The 27,619-nt window shown below is 45.7% G+C and overlaps 1 protein-coding gene across 3 annotated transcripts in view; it reads left to right on the top strand.

The window, feature by feature from the left end:
- The window catches only part of CHRNA2 (cholinergic receptor nicotinic alpha 2 subunit), a 107,992-nt gene that overhangs the window by 10,286 nt on the left and 70,087 nt on the right, over positions 1-27,619 (top strand). The window lies entirely within an intron of this gene.

Genomic DNA, 27,619 nt, shown 5'->3' on the forward strand with positions numbered 1-27,619 from the left:
GTGACTATGCCCCATTGTGATGTATGACAAGTGCCCTACTGGGGGCAGTGGGTGACTATGCCCCATAGTGATGTAGGACATGTTCCATACTGGTGGCAGTGGGTGACTATGCCCCATAGTGATGTATGACAAGTACCATACTGGTGGCAGTGGGTGACTATGCCCCATAGTAATGTAGGACATGTTCCCTACTGGGGGCAGTGGGTGACTATGCCCCATAGTGATTGTAGGACAAGTTCCCTACTGGTGGCAGTGGGTGACTATGCTCCATAGTGATGTATGACAAGTACCATACTAGTGGCAGTGGGTGACTATGCCCCATAGTGATGTATGACAAGTACCATACTAGTGGCAGTGGGTGACTATGCCCCTTAGTGACACCTGATGAAGGAATCACCTCAATAAAGTCATTATGTAATACATTATATGTGTGGGTATTTTTGGTTAGGAGCCCCCTTTTTGGTCCTGGTGGACCAGGGATGGGTGGCAAAATTATCCTGATATCTAGCTTGTACCTGTGGGCAGCTTCGTGGTGGGAAAGGGGGCAATAATTTAGTAATAGCTTTATTTGCCACGCCCTGTACCCACTCATAATGCTTACTAATACCAAGTATAGTTATTCCTATAAATAGTCCGTCTCCAATGAGAAGGGAACAGCCTATGGCTCCCAAATAGACATGATGTCAACCAAAATCGAACAAAAGGAGCGTATAGACTAGGATATATACATTGTATCAAAAAGATGTTTGTTTATTCATTTAAGCAACAACAGAGATAAAAACACAAATATATAATATATTACAAAAAAAAAATGATATCAAACACCAAATCTACGACGCCACATTGGTTTCCATGGAGTGAGATATGACATTATTTTGCTACATTAGGTAAAAGCATGGCAAGGAATATACGTTGCGGATATACCAAGTATGATGGGGTTTGTAGTCCAGGGAGTCTCCAGCACAGTGTTAATGCAGCTCTCCTTTAGGCTGTTTTGTATTGGCTACTTGTTTGAAATCCTATCACCCTATTACTATGCTGTACGTGGTGCAAACACTGCAACTCCAAGAATGCATAGCAGCAAAGTGTACCCGCAGTAAACCAGCAGGGGGCGGCAGTGAGATGTTAGGTCAACTCTAGCAGGTGCATTTGACTGAAGTATAAAGCTGGCCATAGACATGGGATATCAGTTGGTCGAACATTCAGTCTGAACTACTCCAGTAGTGAGCACAATCAGCTCAGCTGTACCGGAACAGTCACCTCTGTTCCTATTAATCTGGGAGGAAACAATAGGATTTGACAAAGGTCAGATGGCTGAATTCTTGTTTCCCTGGAAGATGTTGGGGGGTTTGTTGGGTGGCCCCATTGACAGCATATTCAGTGGGTCCCATCGAATCTGCCAAGAAAAATCTAATTTAAGACATGATGTACCTCCAGGTCTGTACAAGATAATTAAAGGATTGCTGTCAGTGAATATAAACATTCTTGGCTATGTTCTATGGGTGGAAACACTTCCTGGCCATGATCGTTCACACACCTCAAGAAATGTTACAATGTATCAGACTGAATTCTATCCAGCGCCTCAAGCTGAAAGCTCTCACCTTCACTGATACATTGTAACCAACCCCTCAGAACAGCAGATAACTGTGATGGCGCTCCCTGTGGTGCCACATATAACTGCAGGTGGAAGAACTTGAGCTATCTAGAGCTATGGTGCCAGGAAAACCTGTTAAATGACAATTTCAGCTCAGCTACATCTGTATATCTATGTCCCGACATGCGACTCCCAAGATGATCGGGCAATTTGCAATACATTAGCTAGCTTATATAATAATAATAACAATAATAGCTAAGAATTTTATTTTTTTTAAATGAAGAGCTCTCCTTTTATGTCTCCGAAAAATTTAAAGGGCCGGTACAGTGTTTTATGCTGATGAAACACAAAATAAATATCAATCTTTGATAATTGTTTTGTGATGCAGTAAATGCGCTCAATGACCGAGAAACATCTGGAAGAGTGGAAATGCTGCACCTGCACGGAAAGTCTTTCCAGCTTCATATTTCTAGAAACTCCTGTTGTTCATCTCTTGCTTTTAAAGGGAACTTGTCAGATCTGTTTATGTTATGGTCAAGAATTTGATGCCAAAAGGGAATCTATTTTTGCACGCTGCATTTTCAGAGATGTTACTAGTATCTAAGGAATGGATAGGCTGCATTCTCAGTGATTATAAAAGAGTATCCGGCACACTCATTTTTATTTGATGTTGTTTTTGCTTTTAATGCCAGTGGCAGAGTGCGGCGTTTTGGTCTAAGCGATATTCATCAGGCCCTTAGCCGTGCTGGGAAACTGCATAGACGAGCGCTAGTGGTGCTGATAGCGGCTGGCCGCCGTGTCATGGCGCTCTGCCGGATACTCTTTTATACTCATATTTGGGTGGTGTGTGATGTTGTAGATTTATCCCACACATACATTCTTTATATTCATGTAAGAATATATTTATTACTAGAAATGCAATTATCATTGGGGACAGTCCATTTCCGGGTATCACCATTGACTCATTTACATCCGGTCCCAATTCCTGCTACTTTCCTTCTGTGCTGCTCATACATTTTGTAATAGAAAGTCAGACACCGTTCCCGTATGAGAGTTTTTACCGGTATATACATTCAGCCAATCAGACATATATAATGGACATCAGGTAGACCTGTGTGCTTTAAAAATGCCAGGGGTGATTTTATCACTGAACTGTCAGTCATGCCACCGCTCTCTGCTGAATGAATGGGCTGCATTCTCAGTGATTTCACCACTCTCTAATGAATGGATAGGCTGCATTCTCAGTGATGTCACCACTCTCTAATGAATGGATAGGCTGCATTCTCAGTGATGTCATCTCTCTCTAGTGAATGGATAGGCTGCATTCTCAGTGATGTCACCACTCTCTAATGAATGGATAGGCTGCATTCTCAGTGATGTCATCTCTCTCTAGTGAATGGATAGGCTGCATTCTCAGTGATGTCACCACTCTCTAATGAATGGATAGGCTGCATTCTCAGTGATGTCATCTCTCTCTAGTGAATGGATAAGCTTCACTCTCAGTGATGTTTCTGTTCTCTAGTGAATGGATAGGCTCCATTGTCAGTGATGTCATCGCTCTCTACTGAATGAATAGGCTGCATTCTCAGTGATGTCAGCGTTCTCTAGTGAATGGATAGGCTGCATTCTCAGTGATGTCATCTCTCTCTAGTGAATGGATAGGCTGCATACTCAGTGATGCTCCTTGCCTCTAGTGAATGGATAAGCTTCACACTCAGTGATGTTTCTGTTCTCTAGTAAATGGATAGGCTCCATTGTCAGTGATGTAATCTCTCTCTATTGAATGGATAGGCTGCATTCTCAGTGATGTCATCTCTCTCTAGTGAATGGATAAGCTTCACTCTCAGTGATGTTTCTGTTCTCTAGTGAATGGATAGGCTCCATTGTCAGTGATGTCATCGCTCTCTACTGAATGAATAGGCTGCATTCTCAGTGATGTCAGCGTTCTCTAGTGAATGGATAGGCTGCATTCTCAGTGATGTCACCACTCTCTACTGAATGAATAGGCTGCATTCTCAGTGATGTCAGCGTTCTCTAGTGAATGGATAGGCTGCATTCTCAGTGATGTCACCGCTCTCTACTGAATGAATAGGCTGCATTCTCAGTGATGTCAGCGTTCTCTAGTGAATGGATAGGCTGCATTCTCAGTGATGTCATCTCTCTCTAGTGAATGGATAGGCTGCATACTCAGTGATGCTCCTTGCCTCTAGTGAATGGATAAGCTTCACACTCAGTGATGTTTCTGTTCTCTAGTAAATGGATAGGCTGCATTCTCAGTGATGTCATCTCTCTCTAGTGAATGGATAAGCTTCACTCTCAGTGATGTTTCTGTTCTCTAGTGAATGGATAGGCTCCATTGTCAGTGATGTCATCGCTCTCTACTGAATGAATAGGCTGCATTCTCAGTGATGTCAGCGTTCTCTAGTGAATGGATAGGCTGCATTCTCAGTGATGTCACCGCTCTCTACTGAATGAATAGGCTGCATTCTCAGTGATGTCAGCGTTCTTTTTACTGAATGGATAGGCTGCATTCTCAGTGATGTCATCTCTCTCTAGTGAATGGATAGGCTGCATTCTCAGTGATGTCACCGATCTCTACTGAATGAATAGGCTACATTCTCAGTCATGTCACCGCTCTCTAGTGAATGGATAGGCTGCATTCTCAGCGATGTTCCTGTTCTCTAATAAATGGATAGGCTGCATTGTCAGTGAGGTCACTGCTCTCTACTGAATAAATAGGCTGCATTCTCAGCGATGTTCCTGTTCTCTAATAAATGGATAGGCTGCATTGTCAGTGAGGTCACCGCTCTCTACTGAATAAATAGGTTGCATTCTCAGTGATGTCACCGGTCTCTACTGAATGAATAGGCTACATTCTCAGTGATGTCACCGCTCTCTAGTGAATAGATAGGCTGCATTCTCAGTGATGTTATCTCTCTCTAGTTTAATGGATAGGCTGCATTCTCAGTGATGCGCCCTGTCTCCAATGAATGGATAGGCTGCATTCTCAGTGATGCGCCCTGTCTCCAATGAATGGATAGGCTGCATTCTCAGTGATGCGCCCTGTCTCCAATGAATAGATAGGCTGCATTCTCAGTGATGTCATCAATCTCTAGTGAATGAGTAGGATGCATTCTCAGTGATGTCATCATTCTCTAGTATATGGATAGGCTGCATTCTTAGTGATGTCATCTCTTTAGTGAATGGATAGGCTGCATTCTCAGCGATGTTCCTGTTCTCTAATAAATGGATAGGCTGCATTCTCAGCGATGTTCCTGTTCTCTAATAAATGGATAGGCTGCATTCTCAGTGATGTGCCCTGTCTCCAATGAATGGATAGGCTGCATTCTCAGTGATGCGCCCTGTCTCCAATGAATGGATAGGCTGCATTCTCAGTGATGCGCCCTGTCTCCAATGAATAGATAGGCTGCATTCTCAGTGATGTCATCAATCTCTAGTGAATGAGTAGGATGCATTCTCAGTGATGTCATCATTCTCTAGTATATGGATAGGCTGCATTCTTAGTGATGTCATCTCTTTAGTGAATGGATAGGCTGCATTCTCAGCGATGTTCCTGTTCTCTAATAAATGGATAGGCTGCATTCTCAGCGATGTTCCTGTTCTCTAATAAATGGATAGGCTGCATTCTTAGCACTGTTCCTGTTCTCTAATAAATGGATAGGCTGCATTCTCAGTGATGTCATCGGTCTTTAGTTAATGGATAGGCTGCATTCTAAGTGATGTTTTCGGTCTGGGCTTCCCTCTCAGTGATGTTCCTGTTCTGTAGTGAATATATAGGCTGCATTCTCAGTGATGTCACTAGTTTCTAGTGAAAGGATAAGCGGCATTCTCAGTGATGTCACTAGTTTCTAGTGAACGGATAGGCTGCATTCTCAGTGATGTCACCGCTATCTAGTGAATGGATAGCCTGCATTGTCAGTGAGTTTCCCGGTCTCTAGTGACTAACTAGGCTTCACTCTTAGGGATGTCACCACTATTTTCTAATGAAGAGATAATGTCTAGTGAATAAATAGGCTGCATTCTCAGTGATGACACCACTATTTTCTAGTGAAGAGATGGGCTAAATGCTCAGTGATGTGACCGCTCTCTAGTAACTGCATAGGCTGCTGTCTCAATGATGTCATCAATCTCTAGTGAATGAGTAGGATGCATTCTCAGTGAAGTTATCACTCTCTAGTATATGGATAGGCTGCATTCTTAGTGATGTCATCGGTCTTTAGTGAATGGATAGGCTGCATTCTCAGCAATGTTCCTGTTCTCTAATAAATGGATGGGCTGCATTCTCAGCAATGTTCCTGTTCTCTAATAAATGGATCGGCTAAATTCTTAGCACTGTTCCTGTTCTCTAATAAATGGATAGGCTGCATTCTCAGTGATGTCATCGGTCTTTAGTTAATGGATAGGCTGCATTCTAAGTGATGTTTTCGGTCTGGGCTTCCCTCTCAGTGATGTTCCTGTTCTGTAGTGAATACATAGGTTGCATTCTCAGTGATGTCACTAGTTTCTAGTGAAAGAGTAAGTGGGATTCTCAGTGATGTCACTAGTTTCTAGTGAAAGGGTAGGCTGCATTCTCAGTGATGTCATTAGTTTCTAGTAAAAGGGTAGGCTGCATTCTCAGTGATGTCACTAGTTTCTAGTGAAAGGATAAGTGGCATTCTCAGTGTTGTCACCAGTTTCTAGTGAAAGGATAAGCAGCATTCTCAGTGATGTCACTAGTTTCTATTGAAAGGATAAGCGGCATTCTCAGTGATGCCTCTAATCTCCAGTGAAAGGATAGGCTGCATTCTCAGTGATGTCACTAGTTTCTATTGAAACGATAAGCGGCATTCTCAGCGATGCCTCTGATCTCTAGTGAAAGGATAGGCTGCATTCTCAGTGATGTCACTGATTTCTAGTCAAAGGATAGGCTGCATTCTCAGTAATGCCACTAGTTTCTAGTGAATGGATAGGCTGCATTCTCAGTGATGCCTCTGATCTCTATTGAAAGGATAGACTGCTTTCTTAGTGATGGCACTGATCTCTAGTGAATGGATAGGCTGCATTCTTAGTGATGTCACTAGTTTCTAGTGAAAGGATAAACTGCATTCTTAGTGATGTCACTGATCTCTAGTGAATGGATAGGCTGCATTCTCAGTGATGTCACTAGTTTCTAGTGAAAGGATAGGCTGCATTCTCAGTGATGCCTCTGATCTCTAGTGAAAGGATAGGCTGCATTCTCAGTGATGCCTCTGATCTCTAGTGAAAGGATAGCCTGCATTCTCAGTGATGTCACTAGTTTCTAGTGAAAGGATAGGCTGTATTCTGAGTGATGTCACTGCTGTTCTTTGAATGGATAAACTGAAATTTTAGAGATGGTGACACTTAATGACATACTGAAAGTGACATTGACATTCTGGTGAAATATGCGGCAAGGATAGAACTCAGGACCCATTCTGGTATTTGTAGTGTGAGATGGGCTATTCTCCAGAACCGGTGTTTAGCCCTCTTTTTATAAACGGCACATTTTTCCTTATTGTAGCTCTTGCTGCGGGATGGAAGATTCATGGAGTAGATGACAGATGTAACGCAAAATGCAGGAATTCTTTTGATATACAATTTTTTTAGCTGGCGGATTGTACATAAAAGAATGATGACATAAAAAATAAATTACCAACATTCAGTGCCCCAAATCAGGCCATACACAATATCCGACTGTTATAACCTGGCAGATAGATCACATGACATCATTTCATAAATATCCATCATATAGAAGGCTGGATAATAACTGGGGTTGTCACCTGTCTCTCTTTACCCATCACTCGCCATCATTTTGATAGATCGAGGCTGGGAGAAGTCTGAATGTGGCCCCTCGATGTGAGGAATCACGGTCCTGAATCATCGGAAAAGGCGTTTAGAGGCAATTTAAGTTTAAAGGAAAAACCATAAGACAGCAAATGGTTAAAGGGATTGTCTAGTATATAAAACCCTCCTATCTATCTATCTATCTATCTATCTATCTATCTATCTATCTATCTATCTATCTATCTATCTATCTATCTATCTATCTATCTATCTATCTATCTATCTATCTATCTATCTATCTATATATCTATCTCATTTCTATTTCCCCAGTCTCCTTATAATAGTGTCTGAGCCCATGCTTTGTACTGTGTCACCTCTGTGTCCCGGGGAGGGGTGCAGCTGACTGTCCACCAAATGAATACAACTTCCACTACATCAGCCAGTAATAGTCATGTTATGGTGCTTTACTTGCAGCAGGGGGCGCTAGTCTGAGTATAATAGTAAATTGTACAAAATGAAGATCAGGATAGTCCATCTTTTAATACCATTTGTTAGATTTGGAAAATTCTGTGCTGATGAATTTCTTTATATCTTCATGACGGTCTTAAATTTAGTGGTGGCGGCCGGCAGATAGAATGTTATAATGTCACTCTATGTCAATGCAGAGGATTTGGAGCTCTGTGTCAGAAAAACAAAGCTCCGACTACTATAAATATATATAAACAAAATAATCAGTACATCATTTTGGACCAATTTTCATAAAAAAAGTCAAAATGGTGTTCATTAATTTTTAATTTTTGCATGTTGCAAATGATATGAAATGTAGACTTTCACTTTCAGCTTGTGGACCCTTTAAATTTGAATTACAATATTTTAGTAGCGCTCTGCCCGAATAAGAAACCTCTATGAATGTGCTCATGATTGTTCCTGTACTTAGTATTTCAAATGTTAATAATATTTTATAACTGGAGACAGGAATTCACTGCCATAGTCGGCCATTTTGGCGTCAATGGTGATCTGTATTGGTCACCCGGTCACCCACCTGCAGACAAGTATACACAGACACTTCTCTGCTTTTTCCTCTCTCTATGACTTTTAGTCCTGTGTAGGTTTCTCATATAACTACAGTCATGGCTTTCGAGTCTGATGGAGTCATGATGAGGAGCGATGGATTCATCATCAGTACTGAGTATATTCATGATAAATCTTCATCTGTTCATTATGAGTTAATGTCAGCGAATCGGAAATAAATAACGGGAACATATTGATACATTGTGTCTGATCTGATTATGGATGAGACAATGTTACATTGTATTTCTCTAGGATCTTATAAGAAGATGATACATGAGGTACCACATTGTAGACCCCCGGTCCCCGAAGTCCGAGAGCCACGTCGAGTATTCAAGTGGTTGCTCATGAAGACAACCCCTTCTCTAAAGCCAGACACCCCACTAATCACTTGATCGCCGCAGATCTGGCTTCTGGAAACGTCTTCGTCCGGTGACCATGTAATACGTTGACGGGCCGGGTCTATCAAAACGAGAGTCACTCATACTTAGCGGTTTCCTGCTCTGGATCATAGGGGGGGGGGGGGGGCTAACATGTGACGTCCATTATGTCCTCATAAGGTATATGGGCAGTAGATTTTTGTGGGACAACACCTTTAAGTCCTTAAAGGGGTTGTCTGCTTCAAACAAGTCAAATCCATATCTCCCTTTAGGAAGTTTAAAGGCGTTTTTCCAATCTCGTACGGTGGAGATAACAAAGTGCCCCCGCAATTTGATAGACGATACTGGAATTTAGGTTGAGGAAAGTACAACTAGTATCTCTGACTGGGATAGTGAAGGGGTTAATGGTGGAGGTCTAGGACAGGAGAGGCTAATTATATATTAATTGTATTTGCTCTAAATAGGTCCAGGGTTCTTTATTGGCATCAGGGCCCTGTTTTTATTATACAGAGTTTTAAATCCACTTCTCCCCTCCACACAGTCGTAGAGTGATATGATAACATTCTGATTGCTTGCAGTCACCACTAGGGGGAGCTCACTACGTAAGGATTTATACAGCTCCTATTTTCCTCCATAATAAATCCATATACTAGTGGCAGCAGAAAGAACTTTATTATTTATCTTTAGTTCTTATGAATTTCTAAGTGCCTTCCAAGCTTCATTGACGTAATAGATGTGAGTCCTTCACTCCCTCATGCCAGATCAAAGGCTGGCTACAAAGAATGTGTCTCCCTCTGGAGGACCCGGCTTGTCTGTTCATCTATTACAATGCTTATTTCTCCCCCGGAGATAATAGATAATTGAGTGGCAGGGGACTTTATATCAATGTGTTGTCACATTAGGAGGGCAGGGTCCTAGTTCAGGTTTACTACCTGCATCAGCCACTCATCTTATAACACTCCAGCACTATTATATCCTCCAGACTTTTACATCATATATGTGACTGATATCAGCCGCTCCTCTTATAACACTCCAGTACTATTATATCCTCCAGAGACATTGCATCATATGTTACTGATATCAGCCGCTCCTCTTATAACACTCCAGCACTATTATATCCTCCAGAGACATTGCATCATATGTTACTGATATCAGCCGCTCCTCTAACACTCCAGCACTATTATATCCTCCAGACATTACATCATATGTGACTGATATCAGCTGCTCCTGTTATAACGCTCCAGTACTATTATATCCTCCAGAGACATTACATCATATGTGTGACTGATATCAGCCGCTCCTCTTATAACACTCCAGTACTATTATATCCTCCAGAGACATTACATCATATGTGACTGATATCAGCCGCTCCTCTTATAACACTCCAGCACTATTATATCCTCCAGAGACATTACATCATATGTGTGACTGATATCAGCCGCTCCTCTTATAACGCTCCAGTACTATTATATCCTCCAGAGACATTGCATCATATGTTACTGATATCAGCCGCTCCTCTTATAACACTCCAGTACTATTATATCCTCCAGAGACATTACATCATATGTGTGACTGATATCAGCCGCTCCTCTTATAACACTCCAGTACTATTATATCCTCCAGAGACATTACATCATATGTGACTGATATCAGCCGCTCCTCCTATAACACTCCAGCACTATTATATCCTCCAGAGACATTACATCATATGTGTGACTGATATCAGCCGCTTCTCTTATAACACTCCAGCACTATTATATCCTCCAGAGACATTACATCATATACGTGACTGATATCAGCCGCTCCTGTTATAACGCTCCAGTACTATTATATCCTCCAAGGACATTACATCATATGTGTGACTGATATCAGCCGCTCCTCTTATAACACTCCAGTACTATTATATCCTCCAGAGACATTACATCATATATGTGACTGATATCAGCCGCTCCTCTTATATCACTCCAGCACTATTATATCCTCCAGAGACATTACATCATATGTGTGACTGATATCAGCCGCTCCTCTTATAACACTCCAGCACTATTATATCCTCCAGAGACATTACATCATATGTGTGACTGATATCAGCCGCTCCTCTTATTACACTCCAGTACTATTATATCCTCCAGAGACATTACATCATATGTGTGACTGATATCAGCCGCTCCTCTTATAACACTCCAGCACTATTATATCCTCCAGACATTACATCATATGTGTGACTGATATCAGCCGCTCCTCTTATAACACTCCAGCACTATTATATCCTCCAGACATTACATCATATGTGTGACTGATATCAGCTGCTCCTCTTATATCACTCCAGTACTATTATATCCTCCAGAGACATTACATCATATGTGACTGATATCAGCCGCTCCTCTTATAACACTCCAGTACTATTATATCCTCCAGAGACATTACATCATATGTGTGACTGATATCAGCCGCTCCTCTTATATCACTCCAGCACTATTATATCCTCCAGAGACATTACATCATATATGACTGATATCAGCGGCTCCTCTTATAACACTCCAGCACTATTATATCCTCCAGAGACATTACATCATATGTGTGAGTGATATCAGCCGCTCCTCTTATAACACTCCAGTACTATTATATCCTCCAGAGACATTACATCATATGTGACTGATATCAGCCGCTCCTCTTATAACAATCCAGCACAATTATATCCTCCAGAGACATTACATCATATGTGTGAGTGATATCAGCCGCTCCTCTTATAACACTCCAGCACTATTATATCCTCCAGAGATATTACATCATACGTGACTGATATCAGCCGCTCCTCTTTTAACACTCCAGCACTATTATATCCTCCAGAGACATTACATCATACGTGACTGATATCAGCCGCTCCTGTTATAACGCTCCAGTACTATTATATCCTCCAGAGACATTGCATCATATGTTACTGATATCAGCCGCTCCTCTTATAACACTCCAGCACTATTATATCCTCCAGACATTACATCATATGTTACTGATATCAGCCGCTCCTCTTATAACGCTCCAGCACTATTATATCCTCTAGAGACATTACATCATATATGACTGATATCAGCGGCTCCTCTTATAACACTCCAGCACTATTATATCCTCCAGAGACATTACATCATATGTGTGAGTGATATCAGCCGCTCCTCTTATAACACTCCAGTACTATTATATCCTCCAGAGACATTACATCATATGTGACTGATATCAGCCGCTCCTCTTATAACAATCCAGCACAATTATATCCTCCAGAGACATTACATCATATGTGTGAGTGATATCAGCCGCTCCTCTTATAACACTCCAGCACTATTATATCCTCCAGAGATATTACATCATACGTGACTGATATCAGCCGCTCCTCTTTTAACACTCCAGCACTATTATATCCTCCAGAGACATTACATCATACGTGACTGATATCAGCCGCTCCTGTTATAACGCTCCAGTACTATTATATCCTCCAGAGACATTGCATCATATGTTACTGATATCAGCCGCTCCTCTTATAACACTCCAGCACTATTATATCCTCCAGACATTACATCATATGTTACTGATATCAGCCGCTCCTCTTATAACGCTCCAGCACTATTATATCCTCTAGAGACATTACATCATATGTGTGACTGATATCAGCCGCTCCTCTTATATCACTCCAGTACTATTATATCCTCCAGAGATATTACATCATATGTGTGACTGATATCAGCCGCTCCTCTTATAACACTCCAGCACTATTATATCCTCCAGAGACATTACATCATATGTGTGACTGATATAAGCCGCTCCTCTTATAACAATCCAGCACTATTATATCCTCCAGAGACATTACATCATATGTGTGACTGATATCAGCCGCTCCTCTTATATCACTCCAGTACTATTATATCCTCCAGAGACATTACATCATATATGTGACTGATATCAGCAGCTCCTCTTATAACGCTCCAGTACTATTATATCCTCCAGAGACATTACATCATATGTGTGACTGATATCAGCCGCTCCTCTTATATCACTCCAGTACTATTATATCCTCCAGAGACATTACATCATATATGTGACTGATATCAGCAGCTCCTCTTATAACGTTCCAGTACTATTATATCCTCCAGAGACATTACATCATATGTGTGACTGATATCAGCCGCTCCTCTTATATCACTCCAGTACTATTATATCCTCCAGAGACATTACATCATATATGTGACTGATATCAGCAGCTCCTCTTATAACGCTCCAGTACTATTATATCCTCCAGAGACATTACATCATATGTGTGACTGATATCAGCCGCTCCTCTTATAACACTCCAGCACTATTATATCCTCCAGAGACATTACATCATATGTGTGACTGATATCAGCCTCTCCTCTTATATCACTCCAGTACTATTATATCCTCCATAGACATTACATCATAAGTGACTGATATCAGCCGCTCCTCTTATAACACTCCAGCACTATTATATCCTCCAGAGACATTACATCATATGTGTGACTGATATTAGCTGCTCCTCTTATAACTCTCCAGTACTATTATATCCTCCAGAGACATTACATCATATGTGTGACTGATATCAGCCGCTCCTCTTATAACACTCCAGCACTATTATATCCTCCAGAGACATTACATCATATATGTGACTGATATCAGCCGCTCCTCTTATAACACTCCAGCACTATTATATCCTCCAGAGACATTATGTAAAGGATCTGCCAGGCACAGCTTCGGGGTTAACTTCCAGAGGTAATCAGTCTTCACCTGAGTCTATCTCTCTGAGACTGACTCCAGTTTCCACCACTCAGGCTGGCAGGCTTAGGAGTGGGAGAGCCTATCACAGCCTGGCCAGACTCAGCTAGCTCCCGCCCTCTGTCTATTTGTACCTGCCTTTCCTTTTCCTCCTTGCTTGTGATTCTTCTTGTGTGGTTTCCTGGCCCAGCTACAGCTCCTACTATTTGATCCTGCTCCATTCTGACCCTGGCTTTCTGACTACTCTTCTGCTCTGCGTTTGGTACCTCGTGCTCTCCTGGTTTGACTTGGCTCGTTCACCACTCTGTTGCTCACGGTGTTGCCGTGGGCAACTGCCCCTTTCCCTTTGCTTTATATTCCCTTGTATGTTTGTCTCGTGCACTTACTGAGCGTAGGGACCGCCGCCCAGTTGTACCCCGTCGCCTAGGGTGGGTCGTTGCAAGTAGGCAGGGACAGAGTGGCGGGTAGATTAGGGCTCACTTGTCCGTTTCCCTACCCCTATCATTACATAATCACAAGCCCATATACCTAGTCTACCCTGGTCCCTGACACTACTATGGACCCCCTTGAGACCCTGGCTCAGCAAATGCAGGGTCTCTCCCTACAGGTCCAGGCCCTGGCTCAGAAGGTCAACCAGCCTGATGCTACCTTGGTAGTTCCCCTCACCTCAACTCCTGAACCCCACCTCAAGTTGCCCGACCGGTTCTCAGGGACCGGAGGGCTTTTCTCTCCTTTCGGGAGAGTTGCAGGCTTTACTTTCGCTTAAAGCCCCACTCCTCAGGTTCTGAGAGCCAGCGAGTGAGTATAATTATGTCCCGGCTCCAGGACGGGCCCCAAGAATGGGCCTTCTCCTTGGCTCCTGACGCCCCTGAACTTTCCTCCGTTGATCTTTTCTTTTCTGCTCTCGGACTCATTTATGACGAGACTGACAAGACTGCCTTTGCCGAGAGTCAGCTGGTGACCTTACGTCAGGGTAAGAGACCTGTTGAGGAGTATTGTTCTGACTTTAGGAGGTGGTGCGTTGCTTCTCGGTGGAATGACCCTGCCTTAAGGTGCCAGTTTAGGTTGGGTCTGTCGAATGCCCTGAAAGACCTGCTAGTTAGCTATCCCTCTTCTGACTCCCTAGACCAGGTTATGGCTATAGCGGTACGACTTGACCGACGTCTCAGGGAACGACAACGCGAACGTTTATGTGTTTTCTCCTCCGACTCCCCCATGATGCCTCCCGAGGTTCCGTTGCTTCGTTATTCCCCGGAAGACTCAGAGGTACCTATGCAACTCTGGGCCTTCGTGTCCCCCCAACAACGCAGAGATTTCCGCAGGAATAATGGTCTCTGCTTCTACTGTGGGGATGACAAGCATCAAGTGAAAAACTGTCCTAAGCGTAAGAATGCAGCCGGAGAACTTCCGCACCTAAGTGATCATCGGGGAGGTCACTTGGGCGCACAGGTATTTCCCGTAAATATGAAACGTAATAAGATCTTGCTTCCCTTTCAGGTCTCTTTTTGTGGTAGGTCTGCTACCGGCAGTACCTTCGTGGATTCAGGGTTCTCTACTAATATCATGTCTGTGGAATTTGCTATGTCTCTTGCTATGCCTTTGATTGATTTGCCTAAACCTGTCCCGGTAGTGGGTATCGACTCCACTCCTCTTGCTAATGGTTATTTTACACAGCATACCCCTGTTTTTGAACTCCTTGTTGGCTCCATGCATTTGGAGCAGTGCTCTGTACTGTTGATGCAGGGATTATCGTCCGATTTGGTTTTAGGCCTTCCCTGGTTGCAGTTGCATAATCCCACGTTTGACTGGAATACTGGGGAGCTTACCAAATGGGGTAATGAATGTTTGACGTCATGTTTTTCCGTTAATTCTATTTCTCCGCCTGAGGAGGTGAACACGCTACCTAAGTTTGTTCGGGACTTCGCTGATGTTTTCTCTAAGGAGGCCTCCGAAGTGTTACCTCCTCATAGAGAATACGATTGCGCTCTCGAATTGGTACCAGGAGCTAAGCTCCCTAAGGGTAGGATATTTAATCTTTCTTGTCCCGAACGTGAAGCCATGAGAGAGTATATCCAGGAATGCCTGGCCAAGGGTTACATTCGCCCCTCTACTTCTCCGGTAGGTGCTGGCTTCTTCTTCGTAGGGAAGAAGGATGGTGGTCTTAGGCCATGCATTGACTACCGTAACCTGAATAAGGTCACGGTAAGGAACCAGTATCCCCTTCCTTTGATTCCTGATCTCTTTAATCAGGTTCAGGGGGCCCAATGGTTCTCTAAGTTTGATCTACGGGGGGCGTATAACCTTATCCGCATCAAAGAGGGGGATGAGTGGAAGACTGCGTTTAACACGCCCGAAGGTCATTTCGAATACCTCGTCATGCCCTTTGGGTTGTGTAATGCGCCGGCGGTCTTCCAGAATTTCATAAATTAGATTTTGAGAGATTACCTGGAGGTATTTCTGGTAGTGTACCTTGATGACATACTGGTGTTTTCCAAGGACTGGCCCTCCCACATTGAGCATGTCAGGAAGGTGCTCCAGGTCCTTCGGGAAAACAAACTGTTTGCAAAAACCGAAAAATGTGTGTTTGGGGTACAGGAGATACCATTTTTGGGTCAAATCCTCACTCCTCATGAATTCCGCATGGACCCCGCCAAGGTTCAGGCTGTGGCGGAATGGGTCCAACCTGCCTCCCTGAGGGCGTTACAGTGTTTTTTGGGGTTCGCTAATTATTACAGGAGATTCATTGCTAACTTCTCGGTCATCGCTAAGCCTCTTACGGACCTCACTCGCAAAGGTGCTGATCTCCTCCACTGGTCTCCAGAGGCTGTCCAGGCTTTTGAGGTCCTTAAGAAGTGCTTTATCTCGGCCCCGGTGCTGGTTCAGCCCAACTAAATGGAGCCATTTATCGTGGAAGTTGACGCATCCGAGGTGGGAGTGGGGGCTGTCTTGTCCCAGGGTACCAGGTCCCTCACCCATCTCCGCCCCTGTGCCTACTTCTCCAGGAAGTTTTCGCCCACTGAGAGTAACTATGATATTGGCAACCGCGAACTCTTAGCCATTAAATGGGCATTTGAAGAGTGGCGCCACTTCCTGGAGGGGGCTAGGCACCAGGTAACGGTCCTTACCGACCACAAGAATCTGGTTTTCCTAGAATCTGCCCAGAGGCTAAACCCGAGACAAGCTCGATGGGCGCTATTTTTTACCAGATTCAACTTTTTGGTTACCTATAGGGCTGGGTCTAAAAATATTAAGGCCGATGCACTGTCGCGTAGCTTCATGGCCAGCCCTCCTTCGGAGGAAGATCCTGCTTGTATTTTGCCTCCCGGTATAATCATTTCTTCTATTGATTCTGATTTAGTCTCTGAAATTGCAGCTGATCAAGGTTCAGCTCCCGGGAACCTTCCTGAGAACAAGCTGTTTGTTCCCCTGCAATTCCGGCTAAGGGTACTTAGGGAAAATCATGACTCCGCACTATCTGGTCATCCAGGCATCCTGGGTACCAAACACCTCATTGCCAGAAACTATTGGTGGCCTGGGTTGCCTAAAGACGTTAAGGCCTACGTTGCCGCTTGTGAGGTTTGTGCTAGGTCCAAGACTCCCAGGTCCCGACCAGCGGGCTTACTACGTTCGTTGCCCATTCCCCAGAGACCTTGGACACATATCTCCATGGATTTTATCACCGATTTGCCTCCATCCCAAGGCAAGTCGGTGGTGTGAGTGGTAGTAGACCGCTTAAATAAGATGTGCCACTTTGTGCCCCTCAAGAAACTACCCAACGCCAAGACGTTAGCTACCTTGTTTGTCAAACACATCCTCCGTCTCCATGGGGTCCCTGTCAATATTGTTTCAGACAGAGGGGTACAATTTGTTTCTTTGTTTTGGAGAGCCTTCTGTAAGAAGTTGGAGATTGATCTGTCCTCCTCTGCTTTCCATCCTGAAACCAGTGGCCAAACTGAGAGGACTAATCAATCTCTAGAACAATATTTAAGGTGTTTTATCTCTGACTGTCAATATGATTGGGTCTCATTCATTCCCCTTGCTGAATTTTCCCTTAATAACCGGGTCAGTAACTCGTCAGGGGTCTCCCCCTTTTTCTGTAATTTTGGGTTTAATCCACGGTTCTCCTCCGTTTCACCTGGTAGTTCCAACAATCCCGAGGTAGAGGTCGGTCGTTCATAAGGAACTGTGCACAGTCTGGGTCCAGGTTCAGAAGAACTTAGAGGCGTCCCAGAGCATACAAAAAACTCAGGCAGATAGAAGACGTTCTGCTAACCCCTTGTTTATGGTCGGGGATCTGGTGTGGTTATCGTTTAAGAACTTGCGCCTTAAGGTCCCGTCCAAGAAGTTTGCTCCCCGGTTTATAGGGCCATATAAGGTCATTGAAGTCCTCAATCCTGTCTCCTTCCGGCTGGAGTTACCCCCATCTTTTCGTATACACGACGTGTTTCATGCCTCCCTCCTTAAACGCTGCTCCCCGTCCTTGGCTCCCTCGAGGAAACCTCCTGTTCCCGTTCTCACCCCTGAGGGGGTGGAATTCGAGGTGGCCAAGATTGTGGACAGCAAGATGGTCCAAGGCTCCCTCCAGTACCTGGTCCATTGGGGAGGATACGGGCCTGAGGAGAGGACTTGGGTACCCGCCCGGGATGTTCACGCTGGGGTATTGGTCAGGAAGTTCCACCTTCGTTTCCCCAGTAAACCAGGTCCACTTAGAAAGGGTCCGGTGGCCCCTCATAAAAGGGGGGGGGTACTGTAAAGGATCTGCCAGGCACAGCTTCGGGGTTAACTTCCAGAGGTAATCAGTCTTCACCTGAGTCTATCTCTCTGAGACTAACTCCAGCTTCCACCACTCAGGCAGGCAGGCTTAGGAGTGGGAGAGCCTATCGCAGCCTGGCCAGACTCAGCTAGCTTCCGCCCTCGGTCTATTTATACCTGCCTTTCCTGTTCCTCCTTGCTTGTGATTCTTTCCGTGTGGTTTCCTGGCCCAGCTACAGCTCCTACTATTTGATCCTGCTCCATACTGACCCTGGCTTTCTGACTACTCTTCTGCTCTGCGTTTGGTACCTCGTGCTCTCCTGGTTTGATTTGGCTCGTTCACCACTCTTGTTGCTCACGGTGTTGCCGTGGGCAACTGCCCCTTTCCCTTTGCTTTTTATTCCCTTGTATGTTTGTCTCGTGCACTTACTGAGCGTAGGGACCGCCGCCCAGTTGTACCCCGTCGCCTAGGGCGGGTCGTTGCAAGTAGGCAGGGACAGAGTGGCGGGTAGATTAGGGCTCACTTGTCCGTTTCCCTACCCCTATCATTACACATTACATCATACGTGACTGATATCAGCCGCTCCTCTTATAACACTCCAGCACTATTATATCCTCCAGAGATATTACATCATATGTGTGACTGATATCAGCCTCTCCTCTTATAACACTCCAGCACTATTATATCCTCCAGCAGGGGCGTAACTAGGAAAGACTGGGCCACATAGCAAACTTTTGACTGGGGCCCCCCCTCCCCTGGGTGTCACACAACCCCCCCCCCAGATTCAGAATAGTGCCTTTTTTACAGCCCCCCCTGTAGATAACGCCATACAGCCCCCTCTGTAGATGGCGCCATACAGCCCCCTCTGTAGATAACGCCATACAGTCCCCCTCTGTAGATGGCGCTATACAGTCCCCCCTGTAGATAAGCAGTTAAATGTCACTGACCTATCAGTAGCAGGAGTCAGAGGAGACAGGCTGAAGCTGCATCACATGAGATACATGAGACTATTCAGTGTTAGGGAACAGCAGTTCGATGTCACTGACCTATCACTAGCAGGAGGCAGAGAAGTCAGACTGAAGCTCCATTACATAGTATACACTGGGACTCTGCAGAGTTAGAGAACAGCATTTCTATGTCACTAACCTATCACTAGCAGGAGTCAGAGTAGATAGACTGAAGCTGCATCACATAGGATACACTGAGATTTTGCACACTGAGTACAGATGTACTATATCATTGATTTATCACTAGCTGCATTTATATAGGATTCAGATCAGAGCAAGTGCAGTGTGATGAGATTCCATCCTTTCTGCAAAGCCAGATGCACCATGACAAATGTAGGCTGCATCAGAGGAGAAAAAGGAACCAAGATGGCAGACAACCTATAAATGGCACATAAACTAAAACAAGAATAGACAAGCCATACACAAGACCCTCCACATTATTCTTTAATAATAGTCTATGCCGCACTATATAGGCAAAAAAAAATATATGCTGATTTACTATTCAGGGGTTTTGGAAAGCTGGGTGGCAACCTTATAGTTGTCACCCAGATTTCTCGGAATTGATATAACAAAAAAAAAATCCATATATTGTTTTACATCTTGGAGAATAAGACCACTGGAGGACTTATTTTGTTTTGATTATATTAAATTATATTATATTGACTTGTTATTCAGGAGTCTGGGAAAGCTGGACTCCACCTCCTGGGGTTACTGCGATAGTGGCCATACTGCTTCTCACCTAACTTTCCTAGTAAGAAGTATAACTTGTGGTTACATAGGGATTTATTTGAGTTTGTCATTCAGGAGTCTGGGAAAGTTGGGTGCCACTATCATGGTGTAATGGTGGCCATATATATTGTAACCCAGCTTTCCTGGAAATAGATATTACTAAGAAACGGCTACATAGGATTTGTCATACCTGTGAGAAGAGGACGAACACATACACAGAGCATTATTAGCAGAATCTGCATATGGATATATTACCCTAGACCAGAGCCCGGTGCAGATGTCCTGCGTACACCGTGTGCTCCACTGCTGTTAATTCAGCTGTAATGTAACACTTGTTCAGCTGTGGAATCCATCACACTGGCAGAAATAAAGGGAAACAGTCACGCTCCAGTGACCGATTATAATTAATGACATCTTTAGATTCGTTTTATGACCTCATCTTCAGATGACAAAGTGCGGCACTTACTAAATACCAGAACATTCATTGTGATGTGTTTACAGAGGAGGCGGCAGACAATGCTGGGTACAGATGCCACGTACAGAAGGATGCCAGTGTACAGGCTGGTACTTCACTCATACACACAAACATTGTGTACATACATTACATCACTTATCCTGTACTGATCCTGAGTTACATCCTATATTATACTCCAGAGCTGCACTCACTATTCTGCAGGTGGAGTCACTGTGTACATACATTACATCACTTATCCTGTACTGATCCTGAGTTACATCCTATATTATACTCCAGAGCTGCACTCACTATTCTGCTGGTGGAGTCACTGTGTACATACATTACATTACTTATCCTGTACTGATCCTGAGTTACATCCTATATTATACTCCAGAGCTGCACTCACTATTCTGCAGGTGGAGTCACTGTGTACATACATTACATCACTTATCCTGTACTGATCCAGAGTTACATCCTGTATTATACTCCAGAGCTGCACTCACTATTCTGCTGGTGGAGTCACTGTGTACATACATTACATTACTTATCCTGTACTGATCCTGAGTTATATCCTGTATTATACTCCAGAGCTGCACTCACTATTCTGCTGGTGGAGTCACTGTGTACATACATTACATTACTTATCCTGTACTGATCCTGAGTTATATCCTGTATTATACTCCAGAGCTGCACTCACTATTCTGCTGGTGGAGTCACTGTGTACATACATTACATTACTTATCCTGTACTGATCCTGAGTTATATCCTGTATTATACTCCAGAGCTGCACTCACTATTCTGCTGGTGCAGTCACTGTGTACATACATTACTTATCCTGTACTGATCCTGAGTTACATCCTGTATCTCTTTATTTTATATAAATTTACAAAACATAAACTGAAAAACAAATACATAACTAATTCCATATAACCAAAAAGTCACAACCCAATTCTTATAAACAAATTTTCTTATATACATCTCTGTATATGAGAAGAGAAAACGATACCAGACCCGGCCACATACACCCCACTCTTATATACTTACATCTACACTTCATCCGAAGCTAAACAATAACTAGAATATATACAAACATCATATAAACGTAATCCAAAGTACCAACAGAAAATCCCCCGACCCGCGTCACCCAAGGGCCTAAAGAAACAACATAATAATAGCAAATAAAATAATAATAATAACAAAAACAATCCAAAATATAATAATACTAATCCCAATTTTTATTTTTTTTTTATATTTTTTTTATCTTTTTTTAAAAAAAAATTTACATTTTTTTACATTTTTTTTTTTTATAATCACACTATACACATCCTGACTTTCCCTAACCTTACCCTTCTTACCTAAATTCCACCACCCCAGCCAGCATCTCGCCTCATGTCCTCTCACGTCCGCATAGTCCAGATGCTGGCCCCCACCACCACACCCAACACCCCAGCCCAGCCCCCCGCCCCATGTCCTCCCATGTCCGCATAGTCCGGGGCTGGGTCAGGCAAACCCACCCCCCCCCCCGACCCCCTCCCAACCTATCTATTAACCACCTTAAGTCTATCCCTATTCTAACAACATTTCTACAATATAATACAATACACGTCACCAACTTGTCCAAATACCAAACCATATACAAAATACACCGTACCCGAAAGCACCAAGTTTGGTCGCTTGTAAACCTTTTTCCTGCCATTTCAATCCTAAACAAAACAAAAATCTTCCTGTGCTTACCTAGCCCATCACCAGATAGAGAGAAGGGAAAGCCCCCACCCCCAGCTCCCCCCCAGAGGCCAAGGTACCACGTCCACCGCTGCACCCTCCCTATCGCTTGCCCTATCTCCTTCCTTACCCTATTACTAGCCCTTTTCTTGACCCCATTGAAAGCTGACCCTATGCTGACCCTCACCTTTCCCTTATTCCGAGCCCTATCGCTATATTTTTTATTGGTGCCTCAGCGGAACGCAGACCCCCACCTCCAGTTGAGCACCGGTGACGACCCCCCTCCCTCATGAAGGCAGACACATTAAGGCACCCAAAAGGAAAAGCCCCTCCAAAGACGAGAGGCTTTGGATGCTCCCAATCTGCTGACCTCCAAAGAATGCACCTTCACCAGGTCACCCATGATATTGCTAACAACCTCATCCACTAGGAGGATTTTCTTCTGGGTAGAAACTAGACATCGTGCATTCCACATAAAGTGCCTGACCACTATACTGACTAGAAACAAGGAGCAATGGTCCCTACCACCGAGGTCTCCGAACACTCCATAGGCCCACCCAGCATAGGAGAGGCTGGTTAGCCCTGGCCAACCAATGGAGGCTCCCACCCTTTTGTATACCTCTGTATTGAAAGGGCAATGAAGCAGGAAATGCTCCATGCTTTCCAGCACTCCGCCGCACTCCTCCCGGGGGCAATACCGATCATCAGAGCTTCTGCACTTTAGATTGCCCCTCACATACAGTCTCCCATGGAAGCAACGCCAAGCCAGATCCCAAAACTTCTGGGGAATCCTCGCTGAATTTAAAAGTTTTAATCCCACCCCGAGGTCACTACTTGGGCAGTCTTTGAGCGCCAGGGGCTTCTGGAAGTCGGTCATCAGGACCCTCCTGTCAAGAAATTTTCTCGACATGGTCCTGATCTCCCACACCTCCAGACCCCACCGGCGAACAATCTTCAGCGCCAGGGTGGCATAAGCCGGGAGATGTCCGTGAGGTGTACGCAGGTCTTTCACTTGCCCTCCTCTCTCCCATTCCTGGAAGAAAGGCCGAAACCACCCCCTGCAGGAGGATATCCACCAAGGAGCCCTCTCTTGCCAGAGGTTTGCCAGGTTGATCTTAACAAAGGTGTTCACTAGGAACACCACCGGGTTAACCATACCTAACCCGCCTAGTGTCCTTGGTAGGTAAGTAACCTCCCTCTTGATTAGGTTGAGCCTGTTCCCCCATAACAGCTGGAAGAACAGGCTATAGACCCGGGTCCAGAGAGGTTCTGGCAAGATGCACACACTGCCCAGGTAAAGCAACATGGGCACCAGGTAGGCCTTGGCCAAGTGAACCCTTTCCCTCAGGGTTAAGGACCAACCCTTCCATTGGTCGACCTTCTGGGCAACTAGATTCAGCCTATCCTCCCAGTTCATCTTAGGGTAATCACCCGGGCCAAATTCGACTCCTAAGATCTTAGCAGACCCCTGAGGCTCTGGAAGGGTGTCCGGGAGATCAAAACCAGGATCTCCTCCTCCCAGCCAGAGACTCTTGCACTTATCCCGGTTGATCTTGGACCCAGGTGCCAATGAGTAACGCTCCACTTCCGACATCACCCACTCTGCCTCCCCTCTCGAGGAGACAAAAATGGAGACGTCGTCTGCATAAGCTACCACCCTCCAGGCCGGCCCCGACTCCCGCCAATGGCCCACGATCGATCCTTTTAAGAAAAGGATCAATTGCGAACGCATATAGCAAAGGGCTCAAGGGACAACCCTGGCGGACACCAGACCCAACCTCAAAGGGGGTTCCAACCCAACCGTTCACCAGCGCAAAAGTCTCAGCCCCAGTGTATAAGGTCTGTAGCCAATTGACAAACCCCCCCGGTAGGCCGTACCTCAGAAGGACCGACCAGAGGTACTTGTGGTCCACCCGGTCAAAAGCCTTGGCCTGGTCCAAGGACAGGATGTACCCCTCCCACCGACCAGAATTTCCCTGCTCCACTGCCTCTCTGACACTGAGGACAGCACTAAATGTGCTGCGGCCTGGAACAGAGCAATGCTGGACCGGCGAAAGGAGCCGGGATGCAAACTTCACCAGCCGATTAAACAGCACCTTTGCGAGAACCTTTCTGTCCGTATTGAGCAGCGCTATGGGACGCCAATTCTCAATACGGGTCGAGTCTTTACCCTTCGATATAACGATCAAGGCCGACCTCCTCATTGACATTGGCAAAGTACCTGGCTCTGAAGAAAATCCTCAAAGGCCTGTCTTATCTCCGCTTCTTCCAAGAGAGTAGAATTCAGCCTCCATATACCTCTTCCCATCTGGAGGGACTCTGCAATGTTCAAAGAGAAAATAATCATACAGTGATCGGAGAACTCCACCTCAACAACGGACACTGGTGAAGAGATGGCTTCCTCCTTCAAAAAAAACCTGTCTATCCTAGACCTACAACTACCTCTACGATAGGTGAAACCCGAGTGGCCTGGGGTATGCCTGATGTGGATATCCACCAGGCGAGCATCGCTAACTATATTTTTTAATGCTACACTATCATAGGTCAATTTTTTATCTCCGGAACCTCCTCTATCTCGGGGCCTCACGACAGTATTGAAGTCCCCTCCAAAGATAACTTGTCGACCTGAAAAAAGGAAAGGCTTAATCCTCATGAAGAGACTTTTACGGTCCCATTTGCTCTGGGGTCCGTATATATTGATTAATCTTAATTCCTGTCCCCTCATGAGGACATCTAAGATCAAGCACCTCCCCATTTCTAACTCAATCATCCGTCGGCATGTTACCGGTGCGGTGAAAAGGACCGCCACTCTGCTATAGGGCTCAGCCGCAAGAGACCAGTAGGAGGGCCCGCGTCGCCACTCCCTCCTAGATTTAACGACGTCTGCCAAAAGTGACAGCCTGGTCTCCTGCAAAAACAAAATGTCGGCTTCAACTCGGCCAAGAAAATCAAAGGCTGCAAATCTCGCCCTATCTGACTTAATGCTGGCAACGTTAATTGATGCCAGCGTCAACGGAGTGGGTGCCGCCATCATGGATGTTTGAGTTAGACGGCTTTCTTCTTCCCACCCCCCCCTCTATCTGATGAGGACCCCCCTTCTTTGCCTCGCTTCTTGCAAACTGAGGAGTCCATACTCACCACCCTATTCCCATCTTCATCCCCAAGTACCGGGTCAACCTCCCCCTCTGGGGGCAACGGCCCCTGCAGCAGGGGAGGCTCAACGACTCTAGGGTGCCCTACCATGCCCTCCCTCTTAGTATGAGAGGCTGGAATGTCCACGAGAGCATGGTATCGATCAGTAGAGCGCACCAGGGGGGTACAGGATTTACCTTCCTGGGCAAGGGCGGGGCCAGATGTATTTGGCCCTTGGGTTTTGCCCGGTGTCCCTTTTGCTGTAGGCTGAGTCCTCTCTTCCTCTCCCACACTTTCATAGTGGGAGGACTGAGAGTCCTCAGCCCTCTGCTCCCTTTGGATCCTCCTCATCTCCTCGTTCAATTCGACCTCCCCAGGGGCATCAGCTTCAAGGGGGGCATCCAGATCCGAATCAGAGGTCGTCCCAGTTTCCTGGAGCGCCCTCCGAATCCTCTCCTTCCTTCGCTTCTCCGCCCTTCTCTGGCGAGAAGGGGGACCCTTCTTTGCATTCTTCCCTTGCCCCTGTGCCCCATCATCCCTGCCCGCACCCTCACCCACGGAGGCCTCCCTCCTCTCATCCTCTGCAGGTTTGGAACAAGCATTGACAACAGAGCGAGGACACCGACTGAATGGGTGACCTAAGTCACCACACAGGTTGCAGCGAATACGGTCACACGATGCGGCTAGATGACCAATCCCCCCACAATGAGCACACTTCTGCACCTTGCAGCCTGCACTCAAATGTGAGGGGTCGCCACACCGGTGACACAACTTCGGCTGCCCCTGGTAGAAGACAAGGATCCGATCTCTTCCCAGGAAAGCAGACGATGGTATGTGGGACACCGTCTGTCCCAGACGCTTTAGTTTAACCATGAACGTCCAGGCCCCTGACCAGATGCCAAACTCGTCTAAGTTCTTCCGTGGCATCTCTACTACCTCTCCGTACCTTCCCAACCAGGTCATGATATCTATACAAGAGAGTGACTCGTTACGGGTAAGAACGGTCACTCTCTTGGGACCACTTTGGCGAGAAATTGCTTGTGCAGCAAAGTCTCGCCAGCCAGGCTCGTCCTTCACCAGCTCGTAGTTCCCCCAGAAGACCTCAAGGCCCCCTAGGTGAACAAAGCTGATGTCGAACTCGACCGAGCCATGAGGATGTATCAAGGCAAAGATGTCACTCGCCTTGAAGCCCATCCCCAGCAGCAGCTCCACCACCCTCTTTCTGGGAGGGCACGCATCATTGCCACGCCACCGGAGACGGACCACATTCCTCCTGGCTACAGCCTGCCCGGCTGTTGGGAGCGACCACTGATCTCCTCGTTGCTCTCGGAAGGCATTTAGACCATATCTGTCTATCCAGAAAGACAGGTCCTTCTGCACTCCCCCTATGGTTAGGGTTTGCTTTCCCTCTCTTAAAGCGTCCAAGAGACGTTGTTGCAAGTTACCGTCCCCGGACCTTGAGGATGAAGATGGGTGGGCCCGCTGTCCCCCCGCTGCCACACCAGCATAAGACCTGCCGGATGTCACAGCAAGAGGAGCGCCAGGCCCATTGCCCCTGGTTGATACCCCATCCCCACCACCCACAGACACAGCACTCAACAGCCCATTACCAGCAGACACTCCAGCAACTTTATTTACAGACACCTGCATACCCCCAGCAGTTTCCACATCCACAGCCGCAACTTTTTCATTTAACCCACCAGGTCCCCCTGCAGTCATCCTTCTGGCCAGGCCTGGTTCTATGTTATGTATTTTTTCTGTACTTTTTGTGTGGGTAGACACTGCTTCAGTCTCCGCATCATCAGGCACCTTTGCAGGGACGCCACCAGATGTTATAAGCGGTGTCCCTGCTGTGCCCTCCGCCTCATTAACCTCCATCTGTTCTGAGTGCTGAACATTTTTGGGAAAGGGGCCACCGTCGCCCCCGACGCCAGCAGCCCCCTTCTCGCCTACACCACTTTTCAGCGATGCGGACGAAGGAGCCACTGACGTCACTGGAGCCGCTTCCGGCGCCGGACCACTCCCCCCTCCCACAGAGGAGTGGCCAACAGAGCCGGGGCCCCCTCTGTGACCGCCCTTGTCCGGAACGTCTGACGGCTTTACTGCGACACCGACAGACTTCCGGCTTTCAGACACCACATCCGGTTTCTGGTTTACCCGTTCTCCCGACCCCTGACTCGCATCAAAGACCAGTTTCCC

This window comes from Rhinoderma darwinii, chromosome 4 (genome assembly GCF_050947455.1).
Source record: "Rhinoderma darwinii isolate aRhiDar2 chromosome 4, aRhiDar2.hap1, whole genome shotgun sequence".
NCBI classification, from domain to species: domain Eukaryota; kingdom Metazoa; phylum Chordata; class Amphibia; order Anura; family Rhinodermatidae; genus Rhinoderma; species Rhinoderma darwinii.